The 21,256-nt window shown below is 44.0% G+C and overlaps 1 long non-coding RNA gene and 1 pseudogene across 1 annotated transcript in view; both read right to left on the bottom strand.

Moving 5' to 3' along the window:
• The window catches only part of LOC144388344 (uncharacterized), a 57,231-nt gene extending 36,199 nt beyond the window's left edge, over positions 1-21,032 (bottom strand). The window contains exon 1 of the long non-coding RNA XR_013452674.1: positions 20,535-21,032. This is a non-coding gene — a long non-coding RNA (uncharacterized LOC144388344). The remainder of the gene's footprint in view (positions 1-20,534) is intronic.
• LOC144388339 (uncharacterized) lies at positions 1,988-14,066 on the bottom strand (annotated as a pseudogene).
• Positions 21,033-21,256: the final 224 nt, after the last annotated feature.

Below are 21,256 nucleotides of genomic sequence, written 5' to 3'. Positions count from 1 at the left end.
AACATGACTGACAGCTGAAAGGAAACGGCAGAAATGATTCCTAAGGTCATCTCAAGGTGACTTTTTGCCTTCAACGCCTCACACTTTTATGAACTGGGAGATCTGGGACAGTAGGGGAGGTTAATTTTTTAGTGCCCATTGTTCAGTTTGAACAGGCAACTCCTCCAGTTCGCTCACTTTGCTCTGACCAAAAGATTATTACTGAACCAATCAGTGTGTTTACATGATGGTATAATTGGAATCTTTGCTTAGTCGGACTATGCTATCTTTCGGGGCAAGTGCTATTATCCCAATATACATGGCAGTGAATAAATCGAATCATTGGCCGAAAGCACGTCATATCCGACACGATAGGTGGCGCTGTTTTCATTACAACTAGTTGTGATACAGCAATTTCCGCTTGACCTCTTCACCACTACCAGCAACAACCAACAACAACAACAACATCAACGTTACGAGTAAGATGGCGAACGGAGAGCAAGGTGAAGCTACATCCCTCTACTATTTTTGCATGATGTTAATAGGAGTACAGCGAATGGCGCTATTGGCTGATTTGATAACGGAGAGAAGACGCCGTCGGGATCTCAAGCATTCGCAAAGACGCAAAGTCCAGTTCCTTATCCAATTCACCGTTACATGCAGCAATAGTCGCAATATCAACTGGATCGGATCAAGTTATCCAGGGGTGTTAGTCGGATCGTAGTCGGACCGCACATAGTCGGAAAAAGGTGTTTACATGAAACGGATAATTTGATTTCAGTCCGACTAAGCCAGTTATTCGAATCCATGTAACCACGCTGAATGTCTCTCAGAGAGGTATTTGAAGACATCAATCCTATGCACCTCTTTTGATTAAATGTATTATTTGGTGTACACAAATGATTTCATAGAAATAGCAAAAACCCTTATTATAAAGTACTGTCTCAGTTTATTACATCTTATTTTCATTGTTTAGGTATGATCCATAATGAGATCTGGCATCGTGGCAACATCACTGGAAACAAAGTCCAGCGTGAGAAAACAGAAAGAGTTGGGCCGAAGCCAGCAGTTTAGGGAGATTACATTTCTCTGCAAGCCTGGACGCTGCACCTTTTGGCTACTGTTTGTACAGTATCTCTACCTTAAGGGGGTTTGTGAGTGCACTGTGTGAGTGTGTCAGAAAGCTGCTTTCCGTTTGACATGACACCACCACTTGGCCAGGAGAACATGCCAGTGATTGATAGAAACAAAGCAAGAGTGCAGCACCGGACTGGGATACGGGGTAAATCCCCGGTGGGGCACCGGGGTTGGGCTGGTCCAACACCGGCTCGCCTCTATCACCTCCCGGCCCTCCCTATGACATCGCCGGACCGACTATATTCTGTGCTTCACAGATCACGTTAAATTTACTGACTGAGATTTATAGTACTCCTGACAAGCTGTATCAACACTCCTAGTTTTCATCGTCTTTACTAATTTAATCTCTTCATCAGTCTAACTTAATTTAAGGTGTCCGGCCTGTGGTATAGATGTGCGCTCACATCGAAAGATTGCAGAGGAGACATGCAGGGGTATTGGATTGAATTTGGTTATAGTAAGTATAAGTCTTGATATTTATGGCAGTTTTTCATTTTGTCCCTCACTGTGATTGAGTTTGACATCACTGCTTCCAACTCAACACTCGCGTCACTCGCTTGCAGACAAAGCCGTTTTGGCGCTCGAGCTGGCAGCACGGCACCGGCAACGTCTGGAGGAAGGTGCATCAAAATATTCTTTGACTTATTTGGGAAACCACGGACTGGTGACACAAGTTATTTTTATGCACCCTCAAAACCGCTGCCTGTTCGATACGCGGAATTTATTGAGTGGGCCAGTCGGACAGTAATTCCCGGGCTACTTTTTTCCACCAGTGCGCATGATTCACATAGAAGCCAACTGCAAACTGATTGTTTTTCTGAGGCGATTGCAAACAACAGAACTAGGGAGAGATTTTTTTTTAACAACTGCCTTAAGTCTTTCCGATCTCAGTCTCCGTCACCCCACCATCCCCAGAAATCCTCCTGCGGGCCTCCAGTGGTTCCTTTCTCCGTCTGGGCCTGATGCCAAAGGCCTCACAGGCCTGTTTGTGTTGGGCCACCACTGCCCTGCAAACGTCCCTCCTTCTCTGCACAGATCTGCAGCGAGGTGTGGCTGAAAATAGCAGAGGGAGGCTGCACAAAACCCTAAATGCACACAAAAGGGCCTCAGAGGGACAGTTGTCATTGACATTATAGACCGCCGCGGCAATGCACTGCGTTTTTTTAAATCAAACGCTTGTTAGTTACACTGGGTCTGGATCAAACAGAGCTGCACATCCCTCTGAGGCAAGATGATACAGTTTGACTTTGCAGCTCCAACTCGGTTTAGGGATCTACGCTCTGGCCCGTCAAGCCTAACGCACTCAGACATGTGTCTGTGCTCATTGATACTGTGCCACACACGTAAAGGATGCTGCAGAATTGAATATCTAAATTGCACGAAGCATGAAGGGTACGTGGAGCCTCAAAGTTAAACGCGTAAAGGACCGCTGACCAAGCATCAGTATTTCATGCGCTGGTGATGACAATACTCTTCATAAGTAAAAATTATACAAATACAACAATGTGCAGGGTTCCAAAGAAAAGCTCCTGAATCTCTCTAAATATTTGAATAAAATGGTGTGATACAGGTACGTATTAAACGTATGGATGTCACATGTGATTGGCACATGTACCAGGCTTCCAAATATACAGTATATGGTGATTCATTGAGCCAAAGAGACAAAAACAAGACAAACAAACAAGATAAGGTACTACACATGTGGTGTAGTTTTATCTTCTGAGCAATAATATACACCTGTCCATCTGGGATATATTGGAATGTGGTTACCCACTGGTAGCTCTGTTAGCAGCATTAGCTGTGAGCCGCTGGCCTACTGTTCCCATGTTGAGAGACATCGGGGGGCAATTGAAAGGCTTACAGTCCTTTATCTTATTATTTTAATTAGATTATTGCTTTAATATACTGTAAGTTCAGAATCGAACACACCAGTGAGGTGTCTTTAGTGCCGACTAGAAGTCCTTTAAGTTCATCTTTTCATTTGTCATTTTCCCTGCAGTCCAGATGTGATACCAGCTGGACATGACCATTCACCGTCCCAGACTGCCTCTGTGTGACACACACTGCACTGGCATGCCAAGACCCTTGGCCCTGTCACAAAACACACACTAACACACACAGACACACACATTGGGTGGGTTACTTTTGTGTGAAAGTGGTTTTATCTTTTTCTTTGACACGTTGAAAGTTTAAAATTTGGGCATTTGGTCAAGTGGTGCAAGTGATGACCAATATTCCGGTCCTTGCCAGCTCCACTTGCATAAACCTTGTTTCAAAATTTTTCAGAATAACTTCTGTGATGAACAAAATATTGGAACTGATGATCGTGAAAGGAAGTCGAGAAATTGTGATCCAAATTGTCAAATCTGATAATCAGGCTTTACTCAAATAGCAGTTAAGGAAAATGCCAGAAATTGGAACCACTTTGGCAAGGTATGACAATAAAGTACTCTGCTCCTGTCATGAAAAAGTTCTGAAGTGTTCTCGTCAACTTCTGTATTTGAGAAACACCAATTTGAATTTCAATGAATGCTGGTTCATTATCCCTCAGACTTTCTCTCACAATTGAGTGTTAAGACAGATTTATTTCATGGTTCCCAACTCCTCTCCCGCGGACAAACTGTTGTCTTCCCTCTGACAGGAGGTTGTGGGCCACCAGGACCAGGACCTCCCCATCCTGCACTCCCAGGATAATTGTTGCACAACCTCTCTGCTCTTTATTTAATATTTAATACTACCCTGGAAACTTTTTATTTTCGATTTGAACAATATGCTGTCTTTTGCACTTTGTACATGATTGTATGTTAATGCCTGTTTACGTGTATTGTTTGTACCATCCCAAAAAAAAAAATCCCCGCTTACTTGACAATAATTGGTTTTGATTCAGATGAATAGAAATCCCCCTCTGGGGACAGAATACCTGTAAAATAATTCATGACAATGTAGTCATGATGTTGAGACTGCGGTTGCTTAGAAAATCTTGATCTCTACTGAAGTCTTAAACTGACTAGTAGGTAAGGTAAATAATAAAGCATTCAAAACCCTACCATTTTCATCTTCTAATGAACAAGGACAGCAAGGACAGCGATTGCACTCGTCCATAATGTACTTAAGACCATATCTCACCTGTTCCATCTGAGACAAACAAAAGCATCCATCCAACATTTTGTCCATTTCATCAGCCTTCTTTTTGTGTAAACTCATTTTACTGAGCCTTTCTGCGCTGTGTGTCCAGATGGCGAGGCTGCTTGCAGTAGTAATGCTGTAGTAATCCCTCCTGCACATGGTTCCCTCGCTCCGATAAACACCTCGCTCCCATTGTTTCCTGGACTTCCTTGGTACTTTCGGGCCCCCGTGGTATCACTTTGCCCATGGCCTGTGGAGCTTGACAGGCTTCCTACTGTACAAGTAAGTCTGATGTCCTCTCTACCGGTCGGCTAAAGCCTTGTGTTAACATGATGTGATGGGCAATATATTGTTGCTTCTGTGAGATGGTGAAAGGTTGCACTAGTAGGAAAATGGGAGGTTTTAAAAACGTATCGACTGTCTTGTATTCATTCATTTCTAGGGCATCTGAACCAGTGATTAAAAGCAGAGTCTAGCTGCCATTGATTGTAACACAAGTCCAGTCCTTTATTGAGCAACGATTGTTCAACACCTTCAAAAAACTATCCTCTAGCTGCAGTTTGCCTGACACAATACAAGTTATTCCAATATATTCTTGCAAGCTAGATGCAAGAAGAAAAGAGGAATTTGAGCCCAGCATTTTGTAAGTGAATATTTCTGAACAAATGATGCTCGGCATGTCATCGGTATATTTACGATGGCTCAAAGACATGGCTGTGTGGGTCTAATTAAAAATGTGAAAGGGTTAGCAGCCTGCCGCTCGTTGCCAGCTCTTGGCAGCTCTCCTGTCAGGCAGCCAGCTGTTTAGTCCTGCCCTGAATTATTGCCAGACCCACCGCCAGGCATTGTGGGATTGGCAAGACCGGGCGGAGAGCTATTGTGTTCAGCCACCGAAAAAAACAGGAAAACTAAATAAAGAAGGAGATGGAAGAGAACCGTTTCCCTCATTAAAGTTCCCAGGGACAATCTAGCATGAAAAGTGCTACTGAAAAAACTTACACTGAGCTAAAGTGAATTAGTGGAAGTGAACTTAAAGTGAAGTTGAGGGTTACTCATAATGATGAGGTCTGGGACGTCCTGGGACGAATGCAATCGCTGTCCTTGCAGTCCTTGTAATGGACTGAATTGTGTATCATAATGATGAGTAACCTGCAACTTTATGGTCTTCAGTTCATAACCAACCTGAATTGGGATTCAGAATCCATGTGACCGAAAATATTCATATGACATACACAATAGAACCCAGCTGTTTTTTTTAAGCTGCTGGTATTTAAAATGTACACATTGTTTCAAACCACATTTTGAAAACGGTTACACATTTAAAAAAGACATTGAATAAAAATCTATTGATATGAAACACAAACTCCACAGGAATCCTCCAAAATATTAAGGTATAAAAGGAACATTTTCAGGAGTCTAGCATGTTGGTTGTGGATATAGAGATGATAGTTGGTGTACCTTCTCTGCTGCCACCTGATCAGCTGAAACATCACTCCATGTAATAACAGGCCAGATCATCCACACTCTTGCATCCCCGGGTTTCAACCTCCTCAATTCCGCTCTGATCATCATGCCTCGTCCTCCCCACCTCTCACTACGTATGTATAATTCAGGTTTGCAAAACCTATATGCCCTAAACGCATCTTATGAAGCAGAGCACTTCAAATGCCGCTATCGCCACCTTCCACAGAGCTCCGCCCTGTGTGTGGTGTGTTTTCCCTCTGACTTCAAATGGTGCTTTTTAGCTTTTAAAAAAATAAAAAGACGGAGCTAAAATTGACTTCAACAAAAGCTAGCGACAACAAAAATACCCCCCGCCCTCCACACCCACCCGTCGTTCTCCTACCTATCTTGTTTCTCTAAAGGAGATTTGTTTGTTCTCCTTTTGTTTTGCTCTAGAGGCATTTCCCCCCACCCACCCAACCCTCCTCTGCTTATTCTCTCTCTCCCCGTTCTGCCTTATGCCCACTCGCTTCCTTCTTTTTGTTTTTCTCCACTCGGGGGCTCCTGGGCCAAAAGCTTATAATCATTTCAAAGGTCCTTTAAATGTATAATAAGTGTCTGCCTTGTGATAAACAACATGTCACTGGGAGAACATCTATACACACATATTGACATGCCAAGGCACTGTGTGACCTGTACATCTCTCTCCCATGTTTCTCCCACACTTTAAAAAAACACATTATACATTAAAACTCACACTATTACAGCATTATCATACTGCACTTCATTACTAGAATGCATTCATTTAGTTATCAATGATCTGTTCCTTTAACACCTAGCCTGTTTATTGGCCTCTGCTCCAACACTGGAATACCCATGATGAAAATTCTAATAACTCTGGACTATTATTTTTGTCAGGATAAAGCGGGACCTTTGTGAGTGTTCTAATGTGTGAAAATAATTTTATATCTTATTGGTGAAGAAATAAATCAATATAAAACACAACAAAACCTTGAAATGATGACAATTGCCGGAAAGAAATGCTTCACTGGGACAGTTACATGAGCAAATTTACTCTTTATCAATGAACGATGGACATGTTTTGCATGTTTTTGTGTGGTTCGTTGACCGGGTCAATAGTGTACACTGATCCTTCAACTGCCGGGGCCCTCAGCACTTTGTACTCTACCGAGCTCCAGATGTCTTAGGTCTTGTGACGGCCGCTGATGGCAACATCCTTAAGGTAGACCAACTGACCTTCTTGCAGAGGAACATCTCGCACACGTTTATCATAGCACTTCTTCCGATAAGCAGCTGTAGCCTAAAGCCTGGTAGTGCCCTCAAAAGCATGTCGTAGCCGGGTTTAGTGTTCCACAATCCAGTCATGAGCAGTGCTGGTTACAGGTTCCTGAACGCCCAGAAGGAAATCTACAGATAACTGAGGATCTCGACCAAACATAAAGAAAAATGGAGAGTAACCAGTGCTGTGATATTATAGAAAAAGTCACTTGTGGCAGGTAACATGACCAATCTCTCTTCTTGGTGACGAGCAGAGTGCCCAGGAGGTTGTGTAGGGTACAGTTAAACCACTTGCATTGGCCATTACCAGCTGTATGGTAGGGAGTGGTGTGGCTTTTCTCAATGCTATACCTACTGCAAAGCAATCAACCTACTTTTAAGGCTCCAAAAGCTCTGCTCACATTCCTCTGTCCACGCAGCAACGATACTTTTTTCCGATGATTTCCATGATTTTGTGCCAGTCAATTCGGCAACGAGGCGATGCAGTGGATCAGCAAGTTTGGCAAATCCCTCTACAAAACGGCAGTAGTAACTAGCAAATCCTAGAAAGGACTGCAACTCGGACCCGCGGGTGGAGACTTTTATTTTTTATCTTGCCAGGGTCGGTGGACACATCATCCCTACATATGATGTAGCCCAAGTAGTTCACCTCTGGTTTGAAGAAGGTGCACTTTTCCAACTTGGCTTTGAGGCACTCTTGCTTCAGTCGGCCCAGCACGGCCTTCAGGGGCTCCACATGCTGTGCTACAGTGGAAGAAAAGACGACAACATCATCCAAATATAGCAATAATGACTAACAATGCTGGTCTGCAAAGATCCTCTCCATCAATCTCTATGGACTTGGTCTATTGCACAACACAAATGGCATCCGGTTCCACTCGAACAGCTCAAAGGGAGTGCAGAATGCAGTCTTCTTTTTGTCCTGTTCAGTGACTGGTACTTGGTTCTACCCAGCGGCCAGGTCCAGAGTCGAGAACCAGCGGGCACCTGACAGTGTGTCGGGGGACTCTTCAATATGTGGCAATGGAAATCCATCCTTTCAGGTCTTGCTATTCAAGAGCCGATAATCTACACACAGACGAAGACTGCCATGCTTTTTCTTGACCAGTACAATGGGAGAGGCAAAGGGGCTACTACTTTCCCAGATAACCTGTGCCTCCAGGAGCTAGTGTATGTGAGTCGTTACTGCCTCATAGTCTGAAGGGGGAATGCGTCTATATCTCTGTTATACAGGTGTCTCATCCACTAAAGGAATTTCATGGGAAATGAGATTAGTGCAACCTATATCTCCCTCATGAGCAGAAAATACACCACTGTACTCTTGTGGTAAGGACCTTCTCGACCGGTCTGCAAAATATTGTCTGACATGAAAACGGTCTGTGAGGTAAAAAAGGTTGGGGACCACTGCTGTAGAGTACAAAATCCTGGGTCCCTTCCTTGATAAGAGGGATGTAAACTGTACCTCTCATTATGCACACTAGCGCTGGGGATGCTAATAACCCTGCAGGTAAGCCATTGTTAGATGGTTCAAACAAAGCATTATCTGCCAGGAGATATTGGGAGCATGTAGCTGTCACCAATTTCATAGTACTCCCTGAGACTCTGCAAACCCGTTCTCCCTTTAATTTTACAGAACCTGAGTGATCGGGAGTGTTGGTCAGGACCTGATGACACTGCTGGAAAGCATGCTGAATTGGGGTTGGAGCCTGCAACACAGAAGGCAAGTTAAAAAGAGCCAGACCATGCTGTACAAACAGCTCCCAGTAACACTCCTTGATAATGTTCGCTCCTAGTACACCAGTGACTGTAGGAGTACTTTCCCTGACCACCAGCACTCCCAGTTTTGGAATGACCTTATCACAAAGCTGGTACTCAAGGTAGCCTAGATATGGTATTCACAGACAGAGTTGCTTCTACCCCCTCCAAGACGTTACAGTAGCATGACCTGAAGGATGCCCAGGTGCAGAATAACTTGGTGCAGTGCTGGTCCCAGGCAGATGGATTTCCTGCTCCTGACGCATCCGTTGATTAGCCTGCTGCTGTACTGCTCACTCTATCCTCTCCAGTACAAGTTAAATCAACCAACAAGGATACAAAGAGAAGAGAAGAAAATGAAATAAAATAAACTATACGTCTCTGCCTTTCCTGCCAGCAATGCCAGATTGTGACGGGGCTTTAGGGGAAAACCAACAACAACGCCACCTGGGGACTTACACCCCAAGAAATATTTAAGATTTTAACATACCTCAAAATGCTCATGTATATTTTTTTGTTAAAAGGCAGAGGAAACACGCAATATTTCTGTATATAAAAAAACAAAGCTTTACACAGAAATGAACAAAGCCCAAAAGTAAATGAGCATGATTCGGACAACGCTTATTTGCTCACTTGATATGGTTATTTTACTTACTATAATTATAGTAGCAAAAAAGTGTTTGAGCTTAACAGATCGGATCGACAATGATCTGATCCTCTACAAAATAAAGAACACTGTCCTTTTCAGTCACTATAATGTACGCTCTTTTGGGATGGTGGTCTTCTTTGACTAGTTTCTGCAACTTACCTTAAGTAACACCTAAATGATCCCTATATGAAACTGCATGATCAAAGAGCATCCTTTGTATTTTTGTTACTTCTCTCTGCCTATGAAAGACCTGATGACAGAATGTCTTTGTACCAGTCCCCGTATGCAGCATTCACTCACACACATCTACACAAGGTTGGATGTGGACACCTATCCTCCTCTCATGAACCCTGACATCTCTTCCCCATCTCCACTCACATTTCTATTGATGTTGCCTGTATCTGAAGTGGAGACATAGCTCTTTTTCATAACTCGTCAACTTCTCTTTATTGTGTCATTTGTTGCTTGCTGCTTGTCATAAGAGGATAAAGGAGAAAACGGGTAAAGGATATCTTCCTTTATCTTTAATACTGTCTTGAGGAATCAAGAAAGCACATCTGATCTGAGATTCATCACTGGAATCACAGAGATCTGTGGAAACCAAAGGAAGCTGTCAAAACCATGTCCTGTCATCTGGAGAAATATCTAGATAAGGCCAGGTTGTTCATCCAGAAGGCAGGCCACTCACAGGTTTAGTTTGTGTCATCCGTCTTTGTAAAAATCCATTATTATCCAGTCTAACATTGGATTTCTATCCACAATGTTGTATTGGTAGAGCTGGAAAAAAAGCTTAATATGGCCAAATGTGTGTCATCAACCCTCTAGTAACATACAACCACCCAGTATTTTCCTACAACTCATGTGGATGGATGACCAAATGTGGAATATAAATGATTTGACATCCAAGTCTTAACAAAGGCAAATCAATAACTCTCCAACAAGGCTTAACCAACATAACTCACCAACAAAGACAATGCCCACAGTCAGAGTGGAAAATAAAAAATAATAAAAAAAACAGGGAAGGAAGTTAACCCAGCGACACAAAAGGTGTACTTGCATCTTTGTATGTATATAAATTATTCATACAAATTGCATTAACTGTATTCCTCCTAAAATAATATGTGTTTAATCTTGGGCTGGGTGTGTTAACTCAATAATAACGTGTAAATGCAGAGGTGGGCAATTATTTTTTCCATGGGGCCACATAAACAAAAACAGTAATAGAACCATTTTGATCCCACTGCTAATGAAGCAAAAATCAATTTCTCTTTGATGTGGGGTTCTGTTCGTGTGAAAGGGTCCCAAATTTGCAATTCAGAAGAAAACCCTTTTTCCCATCCACCACCAGAGGTGTAACTTGGGCTTGAATTCAGCCCTGAAGGATATCCATTTCTGCCAAAAAATCATCCAAAAACACCAAAAACAAACATAATGTGAACGTTTTTACAATTTGTAACTCATTATATTACATATTGTCATTTTCAGGCATGTTTACCCCAAAACACATGCACAGCATATATATCCACATACTGTTGGAAAGAGGTTCTTAGCCTTCTACAGACGCAATATTGTCTTTGTACTCCATTAAGCAATATACATCATATTATAACGATTGTCACTGACGTGTGATTTTGAAAAAAAGGCCTCCAAAGAAAGCGTCCCTGTTCATTCCTAGTTGGGGCCTTTACGTGCCAGCATTTCTAGTTTAACCACCTCATTTGATTTGTTTCAGTTCAGTCAGAGAAATCTCTGTCTCTGTTGGCCTTTTACAAGTGCATCAAAGTCAGGTTGAATGTCTTAGGTGGAGATGTGAAGCACAGCTGCCACGTACTGGGGCGCATCAATTAGAGAGGGTGAGCTGGGAACCACAAGGTTGGGGGTTCAAAACCCCAGTTGCTACATGTCCAATGTTGAAGTATCCCTGAGCAAGACACCTAACCTCTAATTGCTCCCCAGGCTAAAATGTAACAACCATGGGTTAAAAATGCAATGTAAGCCGCTTTGGATAAAAGCGTCAGCTAAATGACCTGTAATGTAATAATGATCATCGGTGAGAGAGGATCTATACCTGGATTTTGGATCACTGAGAATGTTTTTTCACATATAGGGAGAGCCAAAGAGAATCAACATCTTCTGAGCATGTCTCCTTGAGAGAAGAGTAAAAATCCAGCAGTGATCCTGACTTAAAATGCTCTGCCAGTAACGCATCAGACTGCAGGTCAATGAGTTGCAGCTGAACATCGCTGGGTGCATTATCCACACTACAGGAGAGGAATTCATGTGGATTTCATCCTCGATCATTCTGAGATTTTCAAATTGCCTTGAAAACTCACCATGCAGTGCTCCTAGCATGGATGAGTACCTGCAAAGGTGATCAGCTAATGATTTGACTTCTTCCAGGATTTGCATGTGAGTGAGATGGTTGCTCTCCAGGTGGCTTAAAATAAACTTTCTCATGAAAGCCTTGACCAGGCTGTTCATTTCATGAACAAATAGGCCCTTGCCTTGTAGTTCAGTTCATTCATCAGTGCTGTACATCAACAGAAAATGCATATGCCATCCAGTCCTCATCTGAGAGTTCTGGGATGGCCTTTCTTTTCACAGAAGTCTCAAATCTCTGCTTTCAGCTCCTAGCTGAGCCATCTGAAAGCTGTGTGGCAGTCTATGTCACCATATTCAGTCTCATGCTCCTCCAAAAGTGAAACAATTCAATGGTCATGCCCTGATGAAGTTAACTATTTTAGTGACAACGTCAATAACATGGTTCATTTTTAGCAAGGACTTGCACAAAACATGTTGATGTATTATACAATGCAGAAACACCAATTCCTGATCTGGGTCGATTTCAGTCACTTTATCTCGCATACGTTTCAAAAGACAGATATTTTTCCCGGTCAGACTTGGATTCCCGTCTCTGCCACCTGCCTGGGATATCACAAAGCTGGTCTTGGTTGCTGCATCCCTGGATGTGTGAAGCTTGGTAAAAAAGCTTTGCTGCTTTTGTAGCTTATCTAGCAAAGATTCCGATGTCCCCGCCTTTTCAGCATCAGTCAAGCTTTTGAATTTTGTGCGTAATTCGTCTTGTAAGCGGACTCATATTGAAATCCTACACGGCTTTACCTTTCGACTTCAGTAAATAAATACTTAGCAGTCCATTTTTTGTTAAAAACCCTGCATTCAATGTCTACCTTTCTTCTTTTAGCATGAGCAAACATTTGAGCGCTAAAGTCGTCTTGCGAGATGTGACTACTCGTACACTTTAATTTAATCAAAATAAAAGCACGGTAGCTTTAGTCCATGCATGAGGTAAAATGAGAAAAATCTGTTTACTTTGTAATTTCCAATCAACCTCACACGAGCCAGTCATGGACAGCCAAAGGGCCGGATGTTGCCCACAGGCCGTACAATGCCCAGCCCTGTGTTAATGCATTAATTCCTGATTTCAATTCAATTTGTTTTATTTTGTATAGCTCAAATGACAAATCTTGCCTCAAAAGGCTTTACAGCAGGGGTCTCAAACTCAAATCAGGGGCGGGCCAGATGCAGCCCACTGAACGCGGGCAAGACCATTACGGTCAGCGGGGGGCTGGCGGACCTGGTGGTTCGACCCGGCGAAAGGTGCAGTCGGCGGGGGGGGGTACGCCAAAGTCGGTACGCCAAAGTTGGTACCCCCGGCGGGCCGCACAGGACGCCCCAGGGGGCCGGAGTTTGAGACCCCTGCTTTACAGTCTGTATACATGCAATATCCCCTGTCCCGTAACCCTCATATCGGAACAGAAAAAAAAGAAAGAAAAACCCTCCGATGGGGAGAAAAAAGGAAGAAACCTTAGAGAGAACATCCAGCAGTGGAGGGATAGCACAATGACTAATAATAATCATAGCAGCAGCAGTTGACAGCGGAGCCAGACAAAACCACAATCTATAAAAACCTGCAAGGCAAGAAAGCACAAAAACTAAGGGGAAGAGAAAGTTATTGATGTGCATTAATGTTGACATTAATAGTGATGAGACTAATAATAGTGTTAGAAGTGGTAGGTGTCAACAGGGCAACAGGACGCAGGACTAGGGTCCAGAAATAATCATGATCCATTGAAACCTGTGAGGCGAGAAAGCACAAATACTTTGAAGCCGAATTAGTGATGTGCATTAATCAGATGGGAAGTCTTAAAGGAGAGGAGCTTGGTGTGTCTTAAGAAATCCCCCCAGAGTCTAGACTTGTAGTAGCTTATCTCAGGGCTGGTAAAGTTCTAGACGTAAGCGAAATACAGATTTAGCGAGGCGTTGAGAGACAAAAACAAAGATACTCTGAGAAAAGAAAACACACTCTCAGTAACTCTGCTTTTTTCTGGAGAGGACACAGACAGATCACAGACTACAAGACTTAAAGTCCACTCCATGAATCACCTGCTCCCGGCAAAATGGGACAGTCCTAACTCACTCCCCAGCTCTATCAACCAGCCACAGACCCCCCATTCCCCCAGCCCATTCTGGAGTGAAACGTAAACAGGCTTTTTAAAAACCAGAAACCCCGCAAAGCAGCCAGCCCGGACTTTGTCTCCCCCTCCACCCTGAAGCAATGTGCTGACCAGCTTTCTCCAGTGTTTACAGCCATTTTTAACACCTCCCTGGACATATTCCATGTACTAACCTCCTTCAAGGCCTCCACCATCATCCCCATTACCAAAAAGCCCAGGATCACAGGACTACACACCCGTTGCCCTGATCTTTGTAGTCCTGAAGTCTGTCCCAGGTAAAACACAACCAATTTCTGGACCCCCTGCAGTTCGCCTACAGAGCCAACAGGTCTATAGACGATGCTGTCAACTTGGCCCTCCACTTCATCCTCCAGCATCTGGACTCCCCAGAAACCTACGCCAGGATCCTGTTTGTGGACTTTGCTTTCAAAACCATCATCCTGTCTCTACTGCAGGACAAACTCTCTCAGCTGCAGGTGCCTAACTCCACCTGGAAGTGGATCACAGACTTCCTGTCTGACAAGAAGCAGCACGTGAAGCTGGGGAAACATGTCTCTCTTTCCCAGACCTTCAGCACCGGTTACCCCCAAGACTGCGTTATTTCCTCTCTGATCTTCCCTCTGTAAACCAACGGCTGCACCTCTGGTCATGAGTCCGTTGAGCTCTTGAAGTTTGCGGATGACACCACCCTCATTGGACTGATCTCTGGTGGAAATGAGTCCGCCTACAGGTGGGATTCTGACCATCTGGTGACCTGGTGCAGTTAAAATCCTATGCTCCTCCATCACCGTCTCACTAGGCTGCAGCCACAGCCAAGGACAAGGGCACGCTGCAGAGTGTCATTCGCTCCGCAGGGAGGGTGATAGGTTGCAATCTGCCGTCCCTCCAGGACTTGTTCGCTTCAAGGACCTTAAAGTGAGCTCAAAAGATTTTAGCCTACCCTTTTCACCCCGGACTGAAGCGGTTTGTCCATCAAGCAGGAGGCTGAGGACCATCAGGACGAAGACCTCACGCCAAACAGTTTTTTCCCGTCCTGAATCTGTCTGAATCCTATTTTCCTATCAATAACTTCCCTGCACGTCCCCTAATTCTCCATATTTAAAATACACATACACTCACAATACAGTGTATTTTGAGTTTGGTTCTGTTTGCCCGTGCTCTTTATTTTTATTCTTTATTTAATGTTATATTCTTATATTTTACCTTCTATATTTTTTTGTATATTTGATTTGATTGTATATGTGATTGTAAATCATATATTACATTTTTCCTGTACTGTTCGTTTGTCTTGTTGTCCAATGTGTTATTGTCATATTATCCAATGATAACCCTTACGTGTGAAACATATATCAAGGAGTAACTGAGCGAAAAGGTTTAATTCCAGGAAGGCAGTGGGAAAATGTAGTGCCAGATACCAAGGGAGCCAAATAAAGGGAAACCAGTTGATTTAACTCAAAATCTATATTATTGAGTAGCCGAGAACACTGCCGAGGAGGTTGCAACAACTATCTGGAGTAGAACGAATATAAAGCCAGGATGGATGAACTGTTAAGTAGATGAGTTGATGGAAGGCAGATGGGTGGACTGGACAGGTGAGGGGAATGAAACGTGGTCAGGACCATGTTATCCTGGGAAGGGAACAAGCTTTAGTTCAGCCATCGAGGGTCGAGTTGACACTCGACGTGGTGCTATCATGAGTTAGTGCATAAAGTGTCCCCTACATGCACTTTCAACAGGCTTTTTGGTTGGAGGCTGTAATCCATTTCCCCTGAAGCGCCGCACGCACGTAGACACACACATAGACACACACATAGACACGCAAGTTTAATGGAGGATGTTGTTTCAATGCTGACAAGCTGTACAGTATGCTGAACAATATCACGTGATGCCACTATCCTTCAGTAGGATGGAAGTTATAAAAACGAAACAAAGAGTTACACACTGCTACATAAAGGCGACGGTGGCGCATAGAGTAGAGAGGGTGGTCTGTGAATCGTAAGGTTGGTAGTTTGAATCCTGGCTGCTCCATGTCCCATGTCAAAGTGTCCCTGACCAAGACACCAAACCCCTAATTTGTCCCAAGCCAAAATGTAAAATCAAGGGTTAAAAGTGCAATGTAAGTCGCGTCAGCTAAATGACATGTAATGTAATAAGCAACTTTGCATTGTTGCGGAGTACAGCCATCACTGTGCTAGCATGCTAACAAAGCCAATGCTAAAACATAGTTTAGTTCTTAGTTCCTCTAATTGCGTGATGTAATTAGCTTATTAGCGGTGAACACCAACTTCAGCTCAGTCTAATGCGAAGCAATACACTTTTAGAAATTGCCTTTAGTACTTCGGGGGTAGTATAATGATTATATGAAGTTCACAGTACAATCATATAAGTCGGCAAGCACAGTCATGTGGAAAATATCATCTGAAAGAGGGACAAAATATATGGGACCAATATGGGAATATGGGACTAAGATGTTGATCTTCATAATGCGTGTGTGTGTAAAGAGGAAACACACCTCACTAATTCCTCATTGCACAAGAGTCAGTTAGAAAATTAAAATGAGTGTGCGACTCAATGTTCGCATGTACAGTATAGGGGGTATCTATACTGTACATGCGAACATTGAGTCTCAGTGTGTGTGTGTTGTCTGCGGTGTGCAGAGGTATGCGGCTGGCTGCTGGCGGAGTGTCTACAACTTCACAGGGATTCCAGAGAAAGGTTTTAATTAGCCACTGACTGGTCTTGGCAGCTTGTGTGGAGATGCTTAGTGAGGATAATAAATCTGAAGCAACGAGTACGGAACCACACCCCAAGGGCCTCGCAGACACCAAGCCGTCCCAGCCATCCACACCTCCATACACCATAGACCCTCACTGCCAGCTCTGCCAGACAGGGACATGCTGCACTTTCTCCAGCCTGTGCACAACATGTGCACATGGGAAACATTAGAAGACCAGTTACAAGCTTATTTTGAAATGGTATTGCGTCACACTCACTCACTGACGGCCATCCCCTCTGTGACATTTTCCTTCACTGTTATATTGATCTGTCACTCACTCACTCATCACTCACACATAGTTACCCCCTTTGTCTTCCAGTGGTTCTTATCAAGCATGGCGGTAACTAGAGTATCATAAGAATGTCAAGATATTTTGAACCACTACAGAGTCACAAGTTCAAATTGCTTTTTCTTCATATATTACAGAGACAACTTGTTCTGCTTCAAAAATGACATGTACAATACATTTTCCATTCTAAAATACTAGTTTAGGGTGTAATTGTCACTCGTCTCATTATTGTGAGAGACCACTATGATTTGTTATTGCCCTTAGTCCTAGGAAAATATTCAACTCATACGATGGGGAATAAAACGGAGGAAGCCTTAGGGAGAATGACAGAGGAGGGATCCCTCTCCCCGGATAGACAGAATGCAATGGATGTCATGTGCACAGAATTAACAAAATAAAAGATGTACAATTGTTCAATTTATGATTTGTCCCATTTCCCAATGGAGTCTACTCCTTCTATGCTATGCTAATACTCAATGACCTTCTCTCTGTGGTGTAAAAATCATTAAAATGCCTCTATTAGATCCCGGCTTATTTAAGTAAAGGTCACAGAGAGCAGCAGGCAGGCCAAAGAGAAAAACACTACTTTTATGCCAATTGTTAACACTGACACACGTCATTGTACTTAGGGCAGGTACATGTGCTAATGCTTTTTTGGTGGGTTCCCAGCCTGTGACCTTTGTATTGAATTCAGCATGATAGTCTAAATGCTTTGATTTCATAATATTAATATTATGGGCAAAAAGTAAGTATTTAGTCTCCTAATTTATCAGAGGTGTGTCGCAACATGAATCCAACCATCTCCCGTTCCAATCCCAATTTGTATTGGGGTCGACGTGGCTCCCCGGGTAAAATGTAAAAAAAAGCCATGGGTTGAAAATGTAATGTAAGTCGCTTTGGGTAAATGTATTGTACAGGTCATTTAGCTGACCTGTAATTGTAAATGTAATGTACAATTACAGGGCAGCTAAATGACCTGTAATTGTGCTGATCCTGATTTCTTGGCCTTCACTAATTTATATATTTTGATCCTGGGTGCTGGATGGTGCTCCTGTGTTTTCAGGCTGGGCGGAACGGCTGAGAGGAGCGCTCTCTCACCACTCTCACCTGGGGCTAATCACCAATCTGGCACCAGTTAAAGCCTGCCGTCTCCTGTCGACGCAACACGACACACATGCCAGCACGTTTGCTCAGCCTGCGCGCTGTACCCTGCCCAGCCTTCCACCGAACCTACCAGCAGCCCAGCCCCGAGCCTCACCTCATGAGCCCCTGCATGGGATCACCTGGACACGAGACCCCCCTGAATATATCCTTCCTTTTTGACTTCAAAACTGTCTGCCTCGGATTTGCTTTTGGATCCAGTTCTCATCACCCCTAACTGTAATGTACTGCATGAAGCGGGGGCTATAAACATCTTTGTCAATATAGTTTTCCTACCGGAACTTACTCTGCTGAAACATTAGCCTCAACATTAAAAAACACAAACTTATTCACATACAGCGGTTTGTATTATATCTTCTGAAAGATTTCTCCTAATATTGTGTTTTTCAACTACCGTGTAACACAGAATGTTGAATCAAGTAAAGCAGTGGTCCCCAACCACCGGGCCGCGTGGGCTGTTTGGTACCGGGCCGCACCACAGAAAGCTTGTATACATATTTTTTTTCTGAAAAATGTTTGATTTTGACAATTGACCGGATTTTCTCCTAATTATGTGCGGTCGTCCCTCTGACATATTTCCCACGTGTCACCCCCCCGTCGGTCGTTCCGCCCGCAACGACTACTACCCCCACCCCCCGTCTGACCTTCTCGACCGGTCCGCGAAATATTGTCTGACATGAAAACGGTCCGTGAGGTAAAAAAGGTTGGGGACCACTGAAGTAAAGCACCTTTATCTTTAAGACTTCATGTCATCATTCACGCACTGATGACAGAAGCTACGTGAGATATTTGGGATAACGTGTCCTCTCCATGGACACATCGACATGAACACTGGCAAGCTGGGGATCCAACCGCCTATCTTCCAGTTGAAGGACAACCCTGCTCTCCACTGAGCAACAGTTGCCCCGCTTTTTGTAGGTATAGCTACAAAAGCTGTATGAGATTTTTTTTTAAACACATATGGATATAAGAACACACATACTGGGAAGCCTTTATCTGCCATTCTCACATTTCTCCTGTCTAACATTTGACTCACAATCTATCAATCAAAAAATGACTCGAGACACAGACTCCATAAAACTGGAGACGCCTTCCTGTACAATATACGTGTGTATGAGGACCAGGGTGGATTTTGTTATCACCATATACACAGTTCAACAGAGTCTCTTTAAAAATGGTGGTATGTCTGTCGGAGAATAAAACACAAATGTCGAACAGGAGGCATCCCAACAAATGTTAGGCTGCCAGGCTGTGAGTGAGGGAAAACCTCATAAAAGGAGTGGCGTGCAAGGGAGATGTGCTCGCTCGCCTCCGGGGGACTAATGGCACCCAAGAGGTGGCAAAGCCTGAAATAAGGAGATACAAAAATGTATGAAAAGAATCAGCCATCCAGGAGGTGAAATAATGTGTGTTTGTGTCTATGACAGCTATAAATAGACTTTAATGGCGCGGCGAGACGTTACAAAGCATAAGATAGTTGGCCACATCTGCTTTTAGTGGAACAAGCAACAACTTCACCTTGTGGACTCTATGATAACAAAATGTTTCTGAGAAATAGGCTTGTTTCCAGAGAGTCCATACACATTAATGTATTGTGATGGGTAAGTGAGGTTATTGATGTTGAGGATTAAAATTTGTCACACCGCGGGGAACTGGTTGACATTGTTTTATTTTGTCTGGTCTTTTTTTCTTGTCATTTCCTGTTTTATTGTGAAATAGTAACTCTCCTCTCGTTTCAGGTCACTTACCCTTCCTCATGTGTCTCCAGTCTGATTGTCTTCCCTGATTCCCAATTGTGTCTAACTGTTCCCCGTTGCCCTCCATGTGTACTAATAGTCTGTGTCTCCCCTTGTACTGTGCTATTGTGTTCATTTCCGTCCGTGGTCATGCGTTCGCTCCAGCCTCGTCATAGTGTCCAAGCCTCGAAAACCTAGTTATTGTGTTCTGCTCTGTTGTTTTTTTCCTCCAATAGAGTGATTCTGATTTTGCAAAAACTACAAATCCCTTAAAACCCTGCAACTGTGTCCTGTGGTCTGCCGGGTCATGACAGTACACATTGGCCAGTATGGATGCAGCAGGGTCGGAGCTTCACGCCAAGGCTCTAGCCTCTCAGGGAGAGCGCCTCTCCCTGCAGGAGGAGCAGATGACTACACTTAGCCAGGGAGTCAAAGGCCTGGCCGTCGTCCGGATGAATTAGTCTGCCGTTATTGCCCAGATAGGGGGTCTCGCGGATTGGGTTCAGCAGCTTCAGTGGTTCTGGGAGGAAGGACCCAGTACCCCCCTCCCACCTTCTCCTACGTCGGAGCTAGTTGGCATCCCCCGAGCGATATTCAGGAGATCTTGGGACAATGTAAGTCATTCCTCATAAACTGTGGCATGCATTTTCAGCTTTCGTCTCAACACTTCTTCACAGAGCGAGCCAAGGTGGCTTACATAATCTCTCACCTGGAAGGGTGTGGGCCGTGGCGGAGTGGAAAAGCGGATCCTCACTCTGCAATTCCATCCAGGATTTTATGGAGGGTCTCCGAAAGACTTTCAACCCAGTCTCAACAGAGCGAGAAAGGGCAAGAGAGCTGAGTGTGCTGAAACGAGAACGAGAATCTGTTTGTGATTACGCCATTCGCTTCCGGACCTTGGCGGTGCAGAGTGGTTGGAATTCCATGGCGCTTTACGACTTCTTCCTGAAAGGGTTGGCTGCGTCCATCCAAGAGCGACTGCTGCCCCTGGAAGTGCCTCCGGACCTGGACTCCCTCATCGCTCTCACTATCCGAACGGATAACCGTCTTCGGGAATTTAGGGCTCTCCAGGGAGCAGTCGCCAGATCACCCACAGCTCCCGGCCGATCGTCACCAGATCAGTGCCGTTTTTCTCCTCCTGCCAGCGGAGATGAACCTATGCAGCTACTCTGCTCACCCAGGAGGATAAGCAGCGCCATTTAAGGGAGGGACAGTGCTTCTACTGTGGGGAGCTCGGTCACTTGGTAGCCACATGCACGGTCAAGACCGCTCTGTTAGAAAACCGACCCTCAGGTTCTTCAGCAAGTGTTTCACCTTCTGTTCCGAATCAGAGAGGGGGACGAGTGGAAGACTGGTTTCAATACACCCAGTGGTCCTTATGAAGACTTAGTCATGCCTTTTGGACTCACAAACGCTCCTGCCGTATTCCAG

This window comes from Gasterosteus aculeatus, chromosome 15, assembly GCF_964276395.1.
Source record: "Gasterosteus aculeatus chromosome 15, fGasAcu3.hap1.1, whole genome shotgun sequence".
Lineage (NCBI taxonomy): Eukaryota > Metazoa > Chordata > Actinopteri > Perciformes > Gasterosteidae > Gasterosteus > Gasterosteus aculeatus.
Note: the sequence above shows the minus strand (reverse complement) of the source record. Positions and strands in the feature narration are given on the sequence as shown.